Source organism: Plectrocnemia conspersa, unplaced genomic scaffold (genome assembly GCF_051122295.1).
Source record: "Plectrocnemia conspersa isolate PC_06_02 unplaced genomic scaffold, ASM5112229v1 ptg000011l, whole genome shotgun sequence".
NCBI classification, from domain to species: Eukaryota; Metazoa; Arthropoda; class Insecta; order Trichoptera; family Polycentropodidae; genus Plectrocnemia; species Plectrocnemia conspersa.
This window is the reverse complement of record NW_028277175.1, coordinates 6,195,561-6,211,928: the sequence shown is the minus strand read 5'-3', so window position 1 is coordinate 6,211,928 and position 16,368 is coordinate 6,195,561.

Below are 16,368 nucleotides of genomic sequence, written 5' to 3'. Positions count from 1 at the left end.
ACATATTTTTTAAAAATTTTATCTTGCGATCAGATTAAGTGATATAGATACTAAGAAAAAAATATTAAAATAAAAAGCTAATTAATTGATAATATTAGTCTATTAGACTGCTCTTAATTTATTAATTAAATTAAATTTAGCAACAAATATAGAGATACGCATAAAATATTATCTAAAATCATATTTGCGCGACACAGTGGTGACATCTAGTGTCGCTGTGGATTTTTTCTGAATATTATCTCGACAATAACAGATGTCGCTTCTGGTTGACATTTTCGACTATTTTCGTTGCAAATTATTTCCTTTTCATACATACGTATAAATTCTCATATTTTACACTACACACATATAATCGATGTCATCAATCAAAATCAAAACGATTATGCTATTCTTGAAATCGCCTAATTGCAATATAATTTCAAAGGATTCGATACAAAAAAAAACAACAATCCTTGTGAATGATTTTCCGTATGCTTTGATTTGTAGCAGGCGAAACCGTAAATTAATGCGGTTTTGATTGATTGAAATTATACTTGGAAAATTGCTCTCCTATTTGATGAATCCGTTTGATTTTGATGAAATTAAACGTTTTAATTGGAATCGTGTAAGATTATCTCTAACTGGAGAGCTTTCGCTATGAACCACGTGATATATGAGCTTTTGATCGATGCTTTGATCGCAATTATACGCGATTTCGGTTCAATTTCGACCCTAAAACGATTAGAAGAAGATCCTTTTGTGGATCGAGATGAATCACGCGATTCTCTCACATATCTAGACTCATTTTCTAGTCAGAATTAATTTTGATGTATGGATTTGTGATTGGCGTTTAATTCTCGGACGAACAACGGTTTCTCAAATAATTTTGTATATATCATAAATTGTATATGGATTTATAATTATATCTGTTTAATAATAATACAAAGGTATGCTATAATATATAATATAAAATATTTGTAATAGGAGGAAATTATAAATTTTAGCTCTCTATGTATTGTATATAATAAATTATATATTCTCACTAACACCGATAATAATTATATAAGAAATTATATAAAATTTAAAATTAAATATATCATAACTTGATTCCTAATTTTTTATTATATATTAAACATAATTTATTATTTCTAAAAAATAATAGACGGAAAATTGCAATTAAAATCTCTACATGCGCTGGAATCTAATTTAATTTTTTTAAATTAAATTAAGACTATACATAGTATTATTAGAATACACAAAAATATATATATATAAGTTATAAGTAAGATAAAATAAAATACATATTAAAAAAATAAATTAACAGGACTAGCACCTCGTAATTGATATCAATGTGCAATAATTGGATGGCGACAGCAATAGGCGATTTGGATAGTGCGGACGTCTTGGCTCTAGCATGCAACAAAAGAGGACGCGATCGTGATTTTTTAAGATGTTCCGAAACGCAAAATTTAAATTCCTCTTAGTTTGATTGTTGCAGCAAGAATTCTGCAACCTAAAGTGTCATAAAGGACACAAATATCTGATGAATCGTAAAAGTGAAATGTGTTCCTCATAACAAAGCACAAGGAAGATTTATCACGGACGTCATTTATGAGTAGAGAAAATGAGATCTTTAGTGGAAGTGTTTCTAGCTAAAATATTCTCTTCGAGATTCCAAATTCCAAAACTAAGTAACTAAAGGGTAGACGGTTGATATAACCCCATATCCATAAAAAATCTAAATAACTCTGTAGAGAGAAGAAGTCGCAACAGATTAAATGCATTTAAACATTCTTAAATCATTTGCATACAAAAGAAAACCTAAAATTGTAACCGCCGCATTTATGTCATTAATAGCACAGGGTACAGGATGAACTATTGAAGAACTCCCGGTAGGGTAAAGTACTTTTTTTACAATTGGCTGCCATAGGTTACAAACTGTCTACGATCGCTCAAATAACTCGGGAATATCTGAGTTAAATCATCTGAGCAACCAAGGTTCAACAATTTTCTTAATAATTACAACCTATGACACACCTTATCAAAGACCTTCTCAATATCCGTACATACTAAATCGAATTTCAACATCGAGAGAATTTGCCAACGTTTTGGTGAAAGACAATAACAATGGAACGGGCGGAACGAAACATATGGATAGATTTATTAAAAAATCTGTATAGCTTTTGAAAGTCGATATGGTTCATAATATTTTTATATTATCGTCAAGTCTATTACTTTGATGTATGTAACGTTATAAGAAACAAATAATAAAAATACATCCTTAAAAAAATAATATTGTGATCATAGTTTAAACGTATAATTTTCTATACACCGTGAGAAGATATATACGTAATGTCGGAATGTTTTAAAGGGTTGAAAATATTTACTGGGAACATTTTGAGGATTGCGCCTGTACGAACGTGGCGAGATGATGATGATTTGTGGTACAGCATTTGATGCTGGATACGTCAGCTTCTCAAAAATTACAAAAGATTCGTCTATAAATCATCGAAACTCACAAATAATTTTTGAATGCCTCGACCGCAATTATGAACCGCGATCTTCTTATGCGCGTGTGCACATTCCAATTTTTTTATTTTTTTCTTCAAAAGAAAAAAAATCGTAAATCGTAGCAATTTTTCGCTTCGTATTTCAACAAAATGCTTTTTGGCTAGAGGCTAAATGCTTCCTTTGCGGTAGACAAACACAGTCAGTATATCACGCGATGGTTCCGAGCTTTTGCGGTCGATGATTGGCCAATTATGTCACTTGTCAGATTGACTGACAGCTGCCTGTCAAAATTTAAAAATTGTCCGATTGTAATTGATAGCCAATAAGACAATCCTAATAACTATTTGGAATAATACATTTAAAAATCTAATTAAGAAGAGCTTTTAACAGTTCATAAATATTCGCATTGAATTAAAAATTATGTTTCTTAATTTGCCCAGAAAAATCCATTACAATATTAACATCCCGTTAAAGCTCCATTATCCATCGTCTGTCAATCGAGAGAGAAATTAACTCCTTCTGAAAGGGGTGGTATTCGGTTACCGCCAATGTTTGTTAAATACGTCCGTGGTGTACAATTTTCGAGTCATTTTAGAGTGAGCGATTGCCTGATTTACATATTAATTTGAATTTTTGGACCTCTGTCAGAACCCAGCTCTAGATTCATATACATAATTTTAAATAAACCACAAAGCGCTGATGAGAATGCAAATGGCAAAATTTGGTTCGAAAGCGTGGCCAACGCGAGTGTTTGGGTTCATTAAAATGTTTTATAAGCGGGGTAATAATGGGGTTGTGTATTGTGGTGCAAACATAAATATAAAAAAATAGTGTATTGTCATACATATGGATGGATTAATATTCAAGATCTATACTTAAAAATATTATGTATAGCTGTGTGAAATATAAAGAAAATAATTGTACATACAATTATTAACAGCGAATGAGAAACACTTAATTTGAAGCTGACTAATAATAATATTAGTGTCAGTTTCAAATTAATTACTCAATATTTTTTTAATGCGTATATATTTTTTGACATTTGCAATCTGACTTAATATTTTTATTCTTATTATATTTATTTATACGAAAATTATAATATAACAAGAAAAATAGCATTTAATTCAAAAATAAACTTTACTGATAAATTTTATTGAGAACATTCGTGTAGTTCCATTTATTTATTTATTGAAACAGTAAATTAAATTCCCTGTTAATGACATTTATTTATCAGCATAAAAATATATCGATATTTTATACATTTTCATTGCCATATGCTATACATATGTAAATTAATACACGACCTTTTGCATGTCCATAATAATTCAAAAGCGAAACTTTCCATCGAGGTGTTTTAATGCTTCAGTGATTGATGACCGAGTAGTCAGCCACCGATGATTCAAACCGATCCTTGTGGGAATAAGACAATATCCTCATGCTTCATTTCAATAATCTAATTACGCTCGAGTTGATCGATGGTCTGTTTTTCATAACATCCTCAGATGAGGATGTGTATGCTACCAAATAGTCGGAAAATCGATACGCTGCCAATGATGAGCTCGGTCACGATATGGCCACAATAGACGTTATGATGATACCTTTTAAATGAAATGGTATATCATTAACAGTTATCGACGTGTCGGTGTGGCGTGTTGCTAGCGCGTGCACGGTAGCAATAACATGGCAACACTATAATTTCACGTGCACGCGATGCGTGCCCGATATGTGTTGTATGATATTGATTTTGAGCACGTGGATCAAATTTTACATGTTGATCTATAAAAGATAATCTTATTCTTGTAGATAAAATTTTAGCTTTTACGAAGTGAAAATAATGACTATTGGGAAACGATTAATTCAATTTAAAAAAAAAATAATTAGTGAAAATATAAAATTTATAACTCAATTCTAATTAGAATTATCGTATTAGAAACACAATTTTCCGTATCTTATAAAATTATTTTTTTAATATTATATTTTAATTTTAAAAAACTGTGAATCGATTATAAATATATGTGAAAAAACAAGAAGTTCCAACAGAAAGTTTAATAATTTAATCTTTATGAAGAAACTATTTCTAAGGAAAGACTTATTTTAAGCAACTTATAATAAATACAATAAGTTTGATATAATCAAAATTAACAACAAACTATGAAACATAAAACAAGTTTTGTACTTCAAGTAATGGAAAATGAATTTTTACTGTGATATACTATCTTAGTTTAATCTTTAGTTTTATTTGTTTACAAATTTCTGCTCAAAAAAAATATCTACAAATTAATAGACAAAATTATTTTTGCATTATTACACACTTAAAATTAAAATTATCAGCGATTCTCAATCAGTGTTAAAATAAAAGTAGTTGGAATGCAAATTATTGTCAAAGAATCTGTAAGAAACTCTTAATTTGATTTCGTATGGCAAAAAATAGAAAGTTAACATTATACTCTACTGCTACATTTCAAAGTTAAATTGCTATTCAAAAGCAAGTCATAAAGTCATCATTTAAAACATTTTAAGGTTTATTTTGCGATAAAAATTCAAATTCAGATAATGCCTTTTTTATGAATTATTTTGAGATGACACTATTAAAAAGTTCAATGATTTAAATTTAGGATTACAAGGACTAAACAATATTATTTTAACGTAATTATTAAATACAAATATATTTAACTTATTATCGGTTAAATATTCTATTGAGTTTGATTTTAAAATAATTGATAGAAAATTATTGTACTGTGCATTCAATAATTATATAGCCCTGATATAAATAAGAGAGGATTTTAAAAACAACACAATTGACTTAAGACACATCTGAAATAGAAACCGAGTTCTAGAAGAGATAATGAAAATACCACATTTTAGTTAATTATCAAACAAGGTATTTTTTACAATAATAAGTTTATAATATGATAAAATTTATTAAATAATACACTTATTATAATTTACCATATATCTATTAGAGTATAGACAATTGTCTAAAACACATCTGAAATAGAAACTGAGTTCAAGGACAGGAAATGAAGACATTACATTTCAGTAAAGAATTTACTTTATCATTAAAGTAATTTATTTCATTTAAAATGAAATTTTTAATATGTAATATGAATTTTCTTTTTATTTTACATTTATTATTTAGAACTTAACCGCCAATTACAGCGTTGTTATTACATAAAGATAATTTTAACGATTTTTGTGGGCAGCCAAAAAAGTGCACATTTAAGATAATTATACAACGATTAAATAGTGCAAACTAGAAAAAATGGACAAGCCACGAAAAACGATGAAAAAAAAAACAACCTTCCGTCAGTCATCATTTTTACATCAACCATTTTAAAACCGTAATCACAAAAGTTTTCTTATAACATCTATTATTATCGTCAAGAAAATTAGGCTGACATAGAAGCTCGTGGTTCCTTTTAATTCGCTGGATAGACACTTGATTTTTTCAACACAGAGATTCTAATACATAAAAGATGAAGGACCTCAAATAATTGTAGTGTCTTTTAAAAGGCTCCGAAAGGATAATGTCAATTTAATTATATACACGCATACACATGACGCAACAATCGTTAAAGTAATAGTTTCGGACCTTCCTATGTTCACAGTTTAGTAATTTCATTAAATGCCAACAATCTATTATGTATTATATATCCATTAGTATCTTTGGCCGTTCGTGATACTCTTTCGTAATCTAGTATGATATGTAAATTTATAACATGTGTATATCATAATAATATATTGATACTAAACGGTTTCGGTGTGGGAGATCGTTTTGCAACGTTGTATAGCAGTTTTAGGAAATATAAAAAAAACGTGTTAATTTACAAATTCTATTAATTATTAATAAGCGGTTCCAGCTTTTGTTTTATCCGCAAAGCGCAACAAAGTGTGGATAAAAAAATAGGATCACTTGGGAAGCCGCAAAATTTCCAGTGGCGTAACATGACGATGAATATTTTTTAAGTTTTTAATAAACGCATCCGTAATAGCCTTTAATGTTTGACGCTTTTATTGTCATTAATCTGAATTTAAAAAAATATTGCAATTTGACATATTTATGTGCAAATTATATTAATAGTTCCTTATAGTAAAAAAATACTAGACATACAATATAATTGACAATTGAAGAGTGATTTAAATTATTTATTTATAATAAAAAAAATTAGATGATACATAATAATTATACCCCATTTCTTGCGGTTAAAGATACCAGAAATGGACGCCACTGGGAGTCCTGGCGCCGCGGGTATTTTCCTGTTGGCCTTGCCCCTGTTCAGTGAAACCTAGAATTACCGAAAAACATAGAGACACAAACCAGAATGTATCATCTTTCCGACTTCATCATCATCGCAGACAGATTAGCTGCAATCGATGGTGATCTAAAGTAGACGCGTTAGAACAAACAAAAAATATGCTCTAGTTAATAAACTATTTTTAACTAACATAAAATTGTATTATAATTTATCAGATATGTTTAATATTCACAGTTTATTAATTAAAATATATTTAATTAAATTATAAATTTAGTTGTTAAACTGATAATTTATCTATTGACCCATTGATAAATTTAATAAACAAATTGTTTGGTTAATTGATTAATAAAATAAAAAATGTATAATAATTAAAAACGATTTTACATTTCTTTCTAAGCATGTTACACAGAAATGTTTATATCGTTTTTTAAAAATAAACATAATTAGACACTACTTTGAATGCTTTGACTTTACAAAATCGGGGTCAGGTGAAAACGTGGGACAATCCGTTTTGGCTTTGAACATTACGATTTGTTTCACATCTTGGCAAAAAATCGTAATCTCTATCGTTTTTTTATAACCACTCATAAGACAGAGAGAGATGGAACAATGAACTAAAAAAAATATCAATGCGCCATGATTTAAAATGTAAGCACAAATAAAATCACACAGTGACTTTCGAATACCTTAAAAGACAAGGCACTTGAAGGGTTTTTATACTGTATCGATACGCCTTGCATCATTGAAAAATATGAGGAATATTGGCATATGGTTTATTTTACAGTGACAATTTTGATTTAGTACATACAGAGACTTGGATAAAATCAGCGGCGAGACAGACAGATACAAAGTTGCGGTTCATCGTTTTCCCTTTCTGGGTTTTTGGGCTCCTAGGTCCCGGGACCCTGGCACGCCTTAACCACAGGTTTGCCAACCGAGCCAGACTCACGTATAAATTTAATTTCGTTTAATTTAATATGAGTGTTTTTTTGTGTGTGTAAAGCGGCGTAAACTGTCATTTAGCGGCATTTCAGGGTATTCAGGGTCGTGACGGCGCCTTCTTCTATAACCGACTAAACCCATACAGTTATTTATTTAGTTATTAGAAGAAAAAAGGGTAGATAAACGTATAATGCATGATTTTTTTTTATTTAGCTAAAGTCTAGCACAAAATTAATGAACTTGTATTTTTGGTCATATTATTTGTGTCCCACTAATTTTCTGTGATACAAATTTTTTATCATAATCTTGTATGAAATATTAGTTTTTAAACTTATATATAAATTATTATTTATTGCAGTTAAATTTTGAAAATTTAAGTCAAGTTTTTACCTATTTACACAGTCAAATTATATATTTAATTTCTGATTTATTATTTTATTTATTTTTATTGACAGATGTTAACCCAATGCACTACAACAGGGTTAAACACTTAAAAATATATAAGACTGTAGTCGGCTTGTAAAATAGTTACGTATATTAATTTATTAATTATAAACTATTATTACAGCTTACAATTAATACATGAGTCACTATGCACGACCTAGCTCGGTTTTATTTTAATTATTCATCACAATATTTATCCGTGAGATAAGGAAAATCTAGTAAAACCTAATATGTTTAAAATCAATAACATTTTGTCATTTTTAATAAAAAATATAATATTTTGCGTGCTTAAACATATTATTTCTATATTTAAAATTTAAAATGCTCGTTGCATATATTTTTCTAAAATACAAAATACTCAAACAATATCTCCAGAAAAAATCTTAATAATATTTATTTTATTTATTAAAAATATTTTGTTGGAAGATGCCAGGCGTTAGCTTAATAAGCTAAAAAATGTATACAACTAGTGAGTCTATAGAATAAAATCTAAGCTGTAAATCTGTGACTATTTTTTTAATTATAAACTATTATTACTGCCTACAAAAATGAATGTCACTCTATGCATGAACTAAATCGATTTTATTTTAATTTTTCATCACGATATTTATCCGTGCGCTTAAGAAAATCTAAGAAAACCTAATCTGCGATGATCGATCATTATTATTAATATATAATAATCATTATTTGAAATATTCCAGACACAATATGGGTCCATATGGGATTCAAACTCAAGTCTTCCCTTTATTCGCTTATATTAGATTTTAATTTTCACCTTCTACATTACAATCGATAATTGTATAATAGCTTGATATTTTTTTGGGATATACAATAAAATAAATAAAATTACTATAAAAAAAATATAAATAACAACTTTTTGTGACTGGATCTCATAAAATATGATTGTCATAATATTAGTAATTAAAAAGTGTCTTTATTATAATTATTGGATTCGATTTTAAGTACGCACATTAAATATATAAATACAATTTTTAATTGTATAATAATTGATTGATATAAAATTAATAAATTAAATATTATTTTATATTACATAATAATTCATAATTTCATTAAAAATATTTCTGAATATATTAACATATTCTATCAACAACACAGTAATTCGATTCCAAAAAAAGCTCATGAGAAAAATATTAATAAGATATCTTAAAAATAATGACATAGGTACATTATATTATTTACTGACATTGAATATTTTTTATCGACAAATTTATCCTCACTCATAGCTGACACTCACGGATTAAACGTTCACGTGAAACCCCGGCATTATTATGTATAGAGCGATGGGAGTGTCAGAAGTTTGTTTGTGTGGCCCGCGGCCGGCGCTAGCGGCACCCCTTTGGGAATTATGTGCCCCTCCCACGCGCCGGCGGCCAGACGGTCGTGTGCCCTTCGGGCTACACCCCTGGAGCCTCGTTTATTACCTTTTTACTCCCATAGGCCTATAAATACAAAAAATATAAGATCATATAAGACGCGTGTGAGTTTATAGGAGACCGCTCGTTTGTCTGTCTATGGATCCATAGATCGTGAGTTGCGTAACGAGTAATATTTTTTTTCGAGGAACGATCATAAAGTGTTCAATTAACACCACCTTATCATTATTCATCGAATGAATTTTTATGGCCCACAACCATGTTACGCACCCATTATATGTAGTTGAATTTTTTTAATGTAATTAATTTGATATTTATATTTATAACATTGTTGTTATTTTTATACCCCTAAATCTAATCAGCAAGTATAATCGATTAAGAAAGCACTACACAAAATATATATTCTCGAAAATTAAAAAATTATTAATATTACAATCGCTTGTTTCAAAATATATGACATTAAGTCAAACCAGAAATTCACCCTTAATAATTCAGGTTGTACGAAATTACCATTATAAATTTATAAATAATGTTTTTTCCTTAAAATCTGTAATATATAGATATCTAAAATTCTCAGAATATTCTTCGAGTTGCCCAAATTGGGGGTTTATTATTTTTTTTATCCACGCGCGATGAGTCACGATTCCTAGTCCACGAGTTGGGGTGGGAAACTTTGAGTTCAAAAGCTCTCGTCCCTCATTAACCTTCAATCTTTGATAATCATCTGGGGCTCGTGTTCTTGCGCACACACTTTAATAATAAACATGATGTTAAAAAATGTGTAACATTCCATGCCCCCGTGAGAGAGACACACCTTTCTTCGCTACGTGAAAAACACTTTGTGATTAGGGAGAGTTAACGATGAAAATTTATAAAAAATTAAAATATGTTATTTTGTACAGTAAATTTAAAAATATAATAAAACTTAATATTGAAAATTGTATTTCTTATTAAATTGTATGAAAAGCAAACTTTAATAACGAATAAAAAAATACCACATAAATATTTTTTTTTATTAATTATCACGATGTTTATATAAGAGATTAGAGAAACCTATTCTGTGACGATCGATCGATATTTTAAATATATAAAAATCATTAATTAGATAGAAATGTCTACATGTAATGCAAATCCAGAACTTATACCACTTGTCTATCGTTCTAGTATAAGTGATAAAAAAAATCAATTTGATTTAAAAATTTAGGTTTTCACTTTAAATACATATCAAAACACAATCTTTAACTGCATAGTGATTGTTTGATAGAAAATAAAAGTAGTTTAGCTATATTATTGTATATTACATAATAATTTAAAATTCAACAAATTATCTTATTTTATTTTCAGTATTGTGATTTATAAAAAATAGAACAAACCCAAAAATCTTTATTTAAGTTTAACAATAAAAAAATATATGTATGTACATATCTAATTTATTAGTTTTACTTTCTATTGAATTTAAATACGAGTGTAGGCAAATGTTTGATAAAAGTATACAAAAATTAAATCCACGTTTATTTTTCATGAACTTGATTACGTTTAGTTGAAATTGTAAAATATATTTAATATATTTTGCGATATTAGAGAACTATTTCTTAATTTTATTCACACCGTTGTATAAAATATGATACTATTAAAATATAAACAAATATACTATCTATATTATTCCTACTGCTCTTAAAATAATAAGCTTTTTATTTATATGGAATTCATAAGACATAAAATAGTGAATATAGAAGGATATTTACTTCACTAAAATATTTTTTATGCACAAATTAATCAAGTAAAATATCATTGACATTTCATTTTGCTATATGATTGTTTTCTAGTCTTAGAGATAAATAGGATAAAACATTATGAATATCAAAACTATAAACAAATTTGACTCTGCCCTGACTTATTGACTTGTTTTGTATGTTTTTTATTTAATGATTAAAATTACTATTAAAGATTGAAAATTGCGTAACAATTAACATTTTATTAAACCTGTTACAATATTATTTTGTAATTAACTCATTTTAAAGATATTATAAAAATAATAATTTAAATAGAAGGCGCCACTCTTTATAAAAAAAATTATACATATTTTAACATAATATATTTTATACTTTGATATACACATAATAAAGAGATAATATTAATTTTATTGAGGCAAATTTAATTTATATTAATCACTGATATAAATACCTACATATCAAACATTTAATCAATATTAGAGACAATATTACGCAAATCAAGGCAATGGTTTTTGAATGCTTATTTAAAAAAACTAGTTTATTAAACATTTTGATGTTATTTTTAATAAAATTCTATCTAATAGCTTTTTCTGTATTTTTTATCAGTATAAAGAACTGAAAAGTTTTCATATCATTTATTATTAAAAAAAAACTACGACATTAATAGTATATAAAAAAGCAAGTGGTATATGTATACACTAATTTTAATAATGCTTTTGTTAAAATTAATCGCATATAAAATTAGTCAGTTATAAAAAATTAAAGAACCAAAGTATTGTTACTAAATAATTATTCCTAAGAAATAGCAATCTAGTCTATTTAACTTATTTTATTATGTTTCTAATGAAACTGAATCCAATGGCAATATTACTTATACAGGCTTTATACATATTTTTTTAAATATTGCTTATGAACATATATTTTAATATTTAACGGTTGATTATTGCAATTTTTTCGTTAATTTTCATTAAAATGGATTGCTTTAAGGTTTGTTAAATAACTAATTACTAAAATAATCTTAACTATAACATAGACTCATAGAATGAGGGTTGCCTACTGCACTGATTATTCTTATATAGCTTTTGCTTAAATATTTTACATAAAAAAATAAAAGTATAAAAAAATGTAAAACATTTTAAATAAAAAGAAGACATATAGCAAACCGATTATATATACACTGTTTTTAGTAAAATCTTTGATAAAATTAATCACAGAACTAATAATAGAAGCACCATATTTAATAATATACATTCTTTAAATTTCACTAATAATTTTAAACATACATAGTTTATAATTATTAAATTTAAACATACATAGTATATAAGTTTATAATTTTAGTGTTTAAATTTAGCCTTAAAAAAATAATAAACATTTATTTAGTTGCTGTTTCAAAAATAGACTCATATTGCTAAAGTAAATATAGGATTTAATAATATATCATAATATTGCATTTTTTATTGTTATTAAAAACACAATTATGCTTAGATTCTCCCTAAATAATGCTAAATTTAAATCTGTTTGTCATATCAATGACAGATTAAACAGATTAAACGTATTTATGTATCACAAACATACTATAATATTTTTCTTTATTAAAAAGTTAACTTAAATACCCCTCTAAATAGTTACATAACTTACTAAAATTATTATTTACTATCTTCATTAAATATCCAAAAGCTTTTTGTGCTTTGAATTTGCAATAATGTGATCTTACTTTTAAAAGTTTAAACTATTAATTTATTTAATTCCGCGAATTAAAGTTGTGCACAGCGAAAATTTCAAACAGCAAAAGTTCTGATCATAGATGATCAATATACATATTTATTTATTTTTAAGAATACGTCAATATATATTAAAAAAAATGTTTGTATATATAACATATATTATTATGATTTTAATTTAAAAATATCATGTTTTAAAAATATTTTACAATTATATTAGTAATTTTTATTGTCATACACATAATTATACATTTTTTCACTTAAAAATAAAATAAAATAAAACTAAAAATAAAACATATTTGGCAATCAAATATTAACCTATCTTCAGAATATTCGCTGCTTGGAATTTTCCAGGTAATCCAGTCACCATTTAATTGTTATGTGCCTTAAAATTGTGCTATAAAAACTATTTTCAACAATTCAACAAATTTACGTTGATAAATAATAATCATAGTAATTTATATTTGTGGGTTTTAAAGGAAAAAGATTTTCATTTTTGTACATTTTAATAAGTACGTATATGTTGCAAAAAAAATAATACGTAAATGCTGAATAGTAATTAAAATAAAATTTTCTTAACATTTCCTGGATATCTAGTATTTAATTTAAAATTAATATAGTTTTTTGATTAAGTTCCTGTTATTTGATTACCTGAATCTCTCTTTGAATTATTTTTAACTCTTAAGTAATTTATAACCGTGTATTTAATAGTCCATTAAATTTAGTTTATTTTTATGAAAAACACTTAAGCTGTCTGGAATTTGAGAAGTAAGAAAAAGGTATTGTGGTGAGTTTAATTCTCCTATCGACGATCGAATATTGCGAAACTTTCTTGAAGAAAAAAACATAATATAGTCGCACATTTCATGCACATTCTCGTTTCGGTACAAAGATTAACCGAAAGGTTACGCTATTGACCCGGGCCCGTTTGCCCCACGGGCACAATTCTTTAGTTTGCTCCGCCATTTTCCCCCCAAATAATAATATTCATTGTCTTAATAGCCGTTGCGGCGAATGAGTGCAATAAAAAGGACTTTCTTACACATAAACACATTATCGTAAGTATATTCGCGAGAGAAACTCAAGCATTATTCGCATTAGCATACGTATGGTAGCCTGCTTCTCGACCTTTTCCGCCATTAGTCAGACTATGGGTTAGGGTATGTTATTTTATAAAAATGCTAAAGATCGTCGGTAATGTTCCGTAATGCGTCGAATAATCCATTAACGATCTGAACACGTTGTTAGAGAACAACGCGAATGTTAATTGTGTTTGCAAGAATGCGCCGGTGCTCGTGCTCGAGGTCAAAAGTTCAACGCTGCAACGTGACCTCTAGACTTGTTCCTTAACACATTTTCAAATTAAATTATTGCTTAATTTTCAGTATTTATTGTTAAAATAATTGATAGAAGAAAATTAATGTAAAAGCTTATACATTTTCAAAGCTTTTAAAAAACATAACTTGCATGTTTTTTTATTTTTACTTCTAACATTATATAAAAGCTCAATTAAAGCTTTTATAACATATTTTTTAGTTTATTGTAAGAAGGAAATTTATTAAGCTAAAAGCTCATTTCAAATACGTTCTAATTGTATTCCTGTTATTGCCACCAATATTGCCACCAATGTATTTTCTATCCAATTTTGGATAGTTAACTTGACTCTTTCTATATCTCATTTCAAGCACATAAGCTCAATTATTTATACTAGTAAGTATTTGATGGATATGGTGGATGTTTTTGATATATAATACTTTCCTAAAGCACAATCGCCTCGAGCAAACATTCGCCATCGCTTGCTGTTAAGCTCAAATTCTACAGTGATCCAACTCCAAAGCGCTACTCTAAATCACTAATGACAATCTGGCAATCATATTCTCGTGCCCACGGCCGCTAGGCGCCCACGCCCACGCACCCCCCATCTTTCCCACGGCCCGGAGAAAATGTTGGTCTTCACTGCCGCCAGTCATCCTAATGAGCAACGGCCCGGGTCGTTATTGCGACCGATTCGGGCTATATTTCATACCTAATACGCGCACATCATAAACAGTGCTCCAGCAGTCGATTCCCGATATAGCACCGATTGCACAAAGCAGCTCTATGGTCGATTATTAATGGCCGACTGTCTTCCTTTGCCTATATACGCGAGTACCAAACAGGTAATTATATGGATAAACAATATAGAAAGAGCATCACCTACGATATTGTAGTTGGTACCTAGAGAGAGGCAACGGTTAGCGTTTCCTTATGTCAAGTTAAGGAAATTGCATTAAATAACGATGATGTATTGAAACGGTGAGCGGCAATTAAAGTTCATTGGTTTATGGTGGATAGATATATTGCATTATTTATAGTGCTGTATGAACTTTATGCATGCATTCAATCGAGATTTATTAATCCTTATTAATTGGGTCAGTCGGATAAAACGATAATAAATTAATGTAAAACCTTGTGTTGATGAAGAAATCTGTGCCAGGAGCTGAACTCTAGAATCTAGATTAATTTGATCAATCTATGAACTAGTTTCTTACTAAGTTAATTACTCTCAGTGATATTCTATAGCAGGGTTTCCCAAACTTTTTCAACGACGGAACGCTTGGCAAATCCGAAAATTTTGGTGGAACACTTAACTTATTTTTTAGGCTGGGTAATTCATATTAAAATAAAACATGTTATTAAAGAAATGTTATTAAATTTATTTAATAAACATAAAAATGCAAATAAATAAAACTACTAATGACATGATTTTGGGTTCTTAAATAACAATTTTCTTTTTATATCAGGCACAATTTTGGTTAGTTGTATTTTCATATCTGCCGTGGCTTGGAGTCTATTTCTGTATTTTGTTCTTGTTGCAATATACTTAAAAAATCCCACTTCGCATAAATACGTCGTGGAAAACGGAAGTAAACAAACCAGAGCTTGTTTTGACACCTTGGGGAACTATTCAGTCAGACTCGCCCAAAAATCATTTAATAGCTGATATTTTTGTTTCAAATCAGAATCATTAACTAAATTTTCACAATCCCTTAAGCCCACTGGTTTTACTGTCACGGAAAATGGATTCCGAACCCAGGAATCGTCCTTACTAGTTTTCGGAAAATATTCCGAAAGAGCTATTTTCAAGTAATATAGGTGTTCTAAAAATACTTGTGAAACTTTTTTATCTACTTGAAAATTCAATTCATTTAAACATTCATATTCAAGACAGGAAAACAATCAAAAGTATTAGATTCAACCGATAAAATCTGAAATTGTAATTTTTTATCAAAAGATTCAATTTTATCTCTCATATTAAAAATTGTAATACTTTTTTCTTGTAATTATAAGTTAACATCATTTCACTTTGTAAAAATATCCGCCAGATATGCAGATGTATCAACCAGGA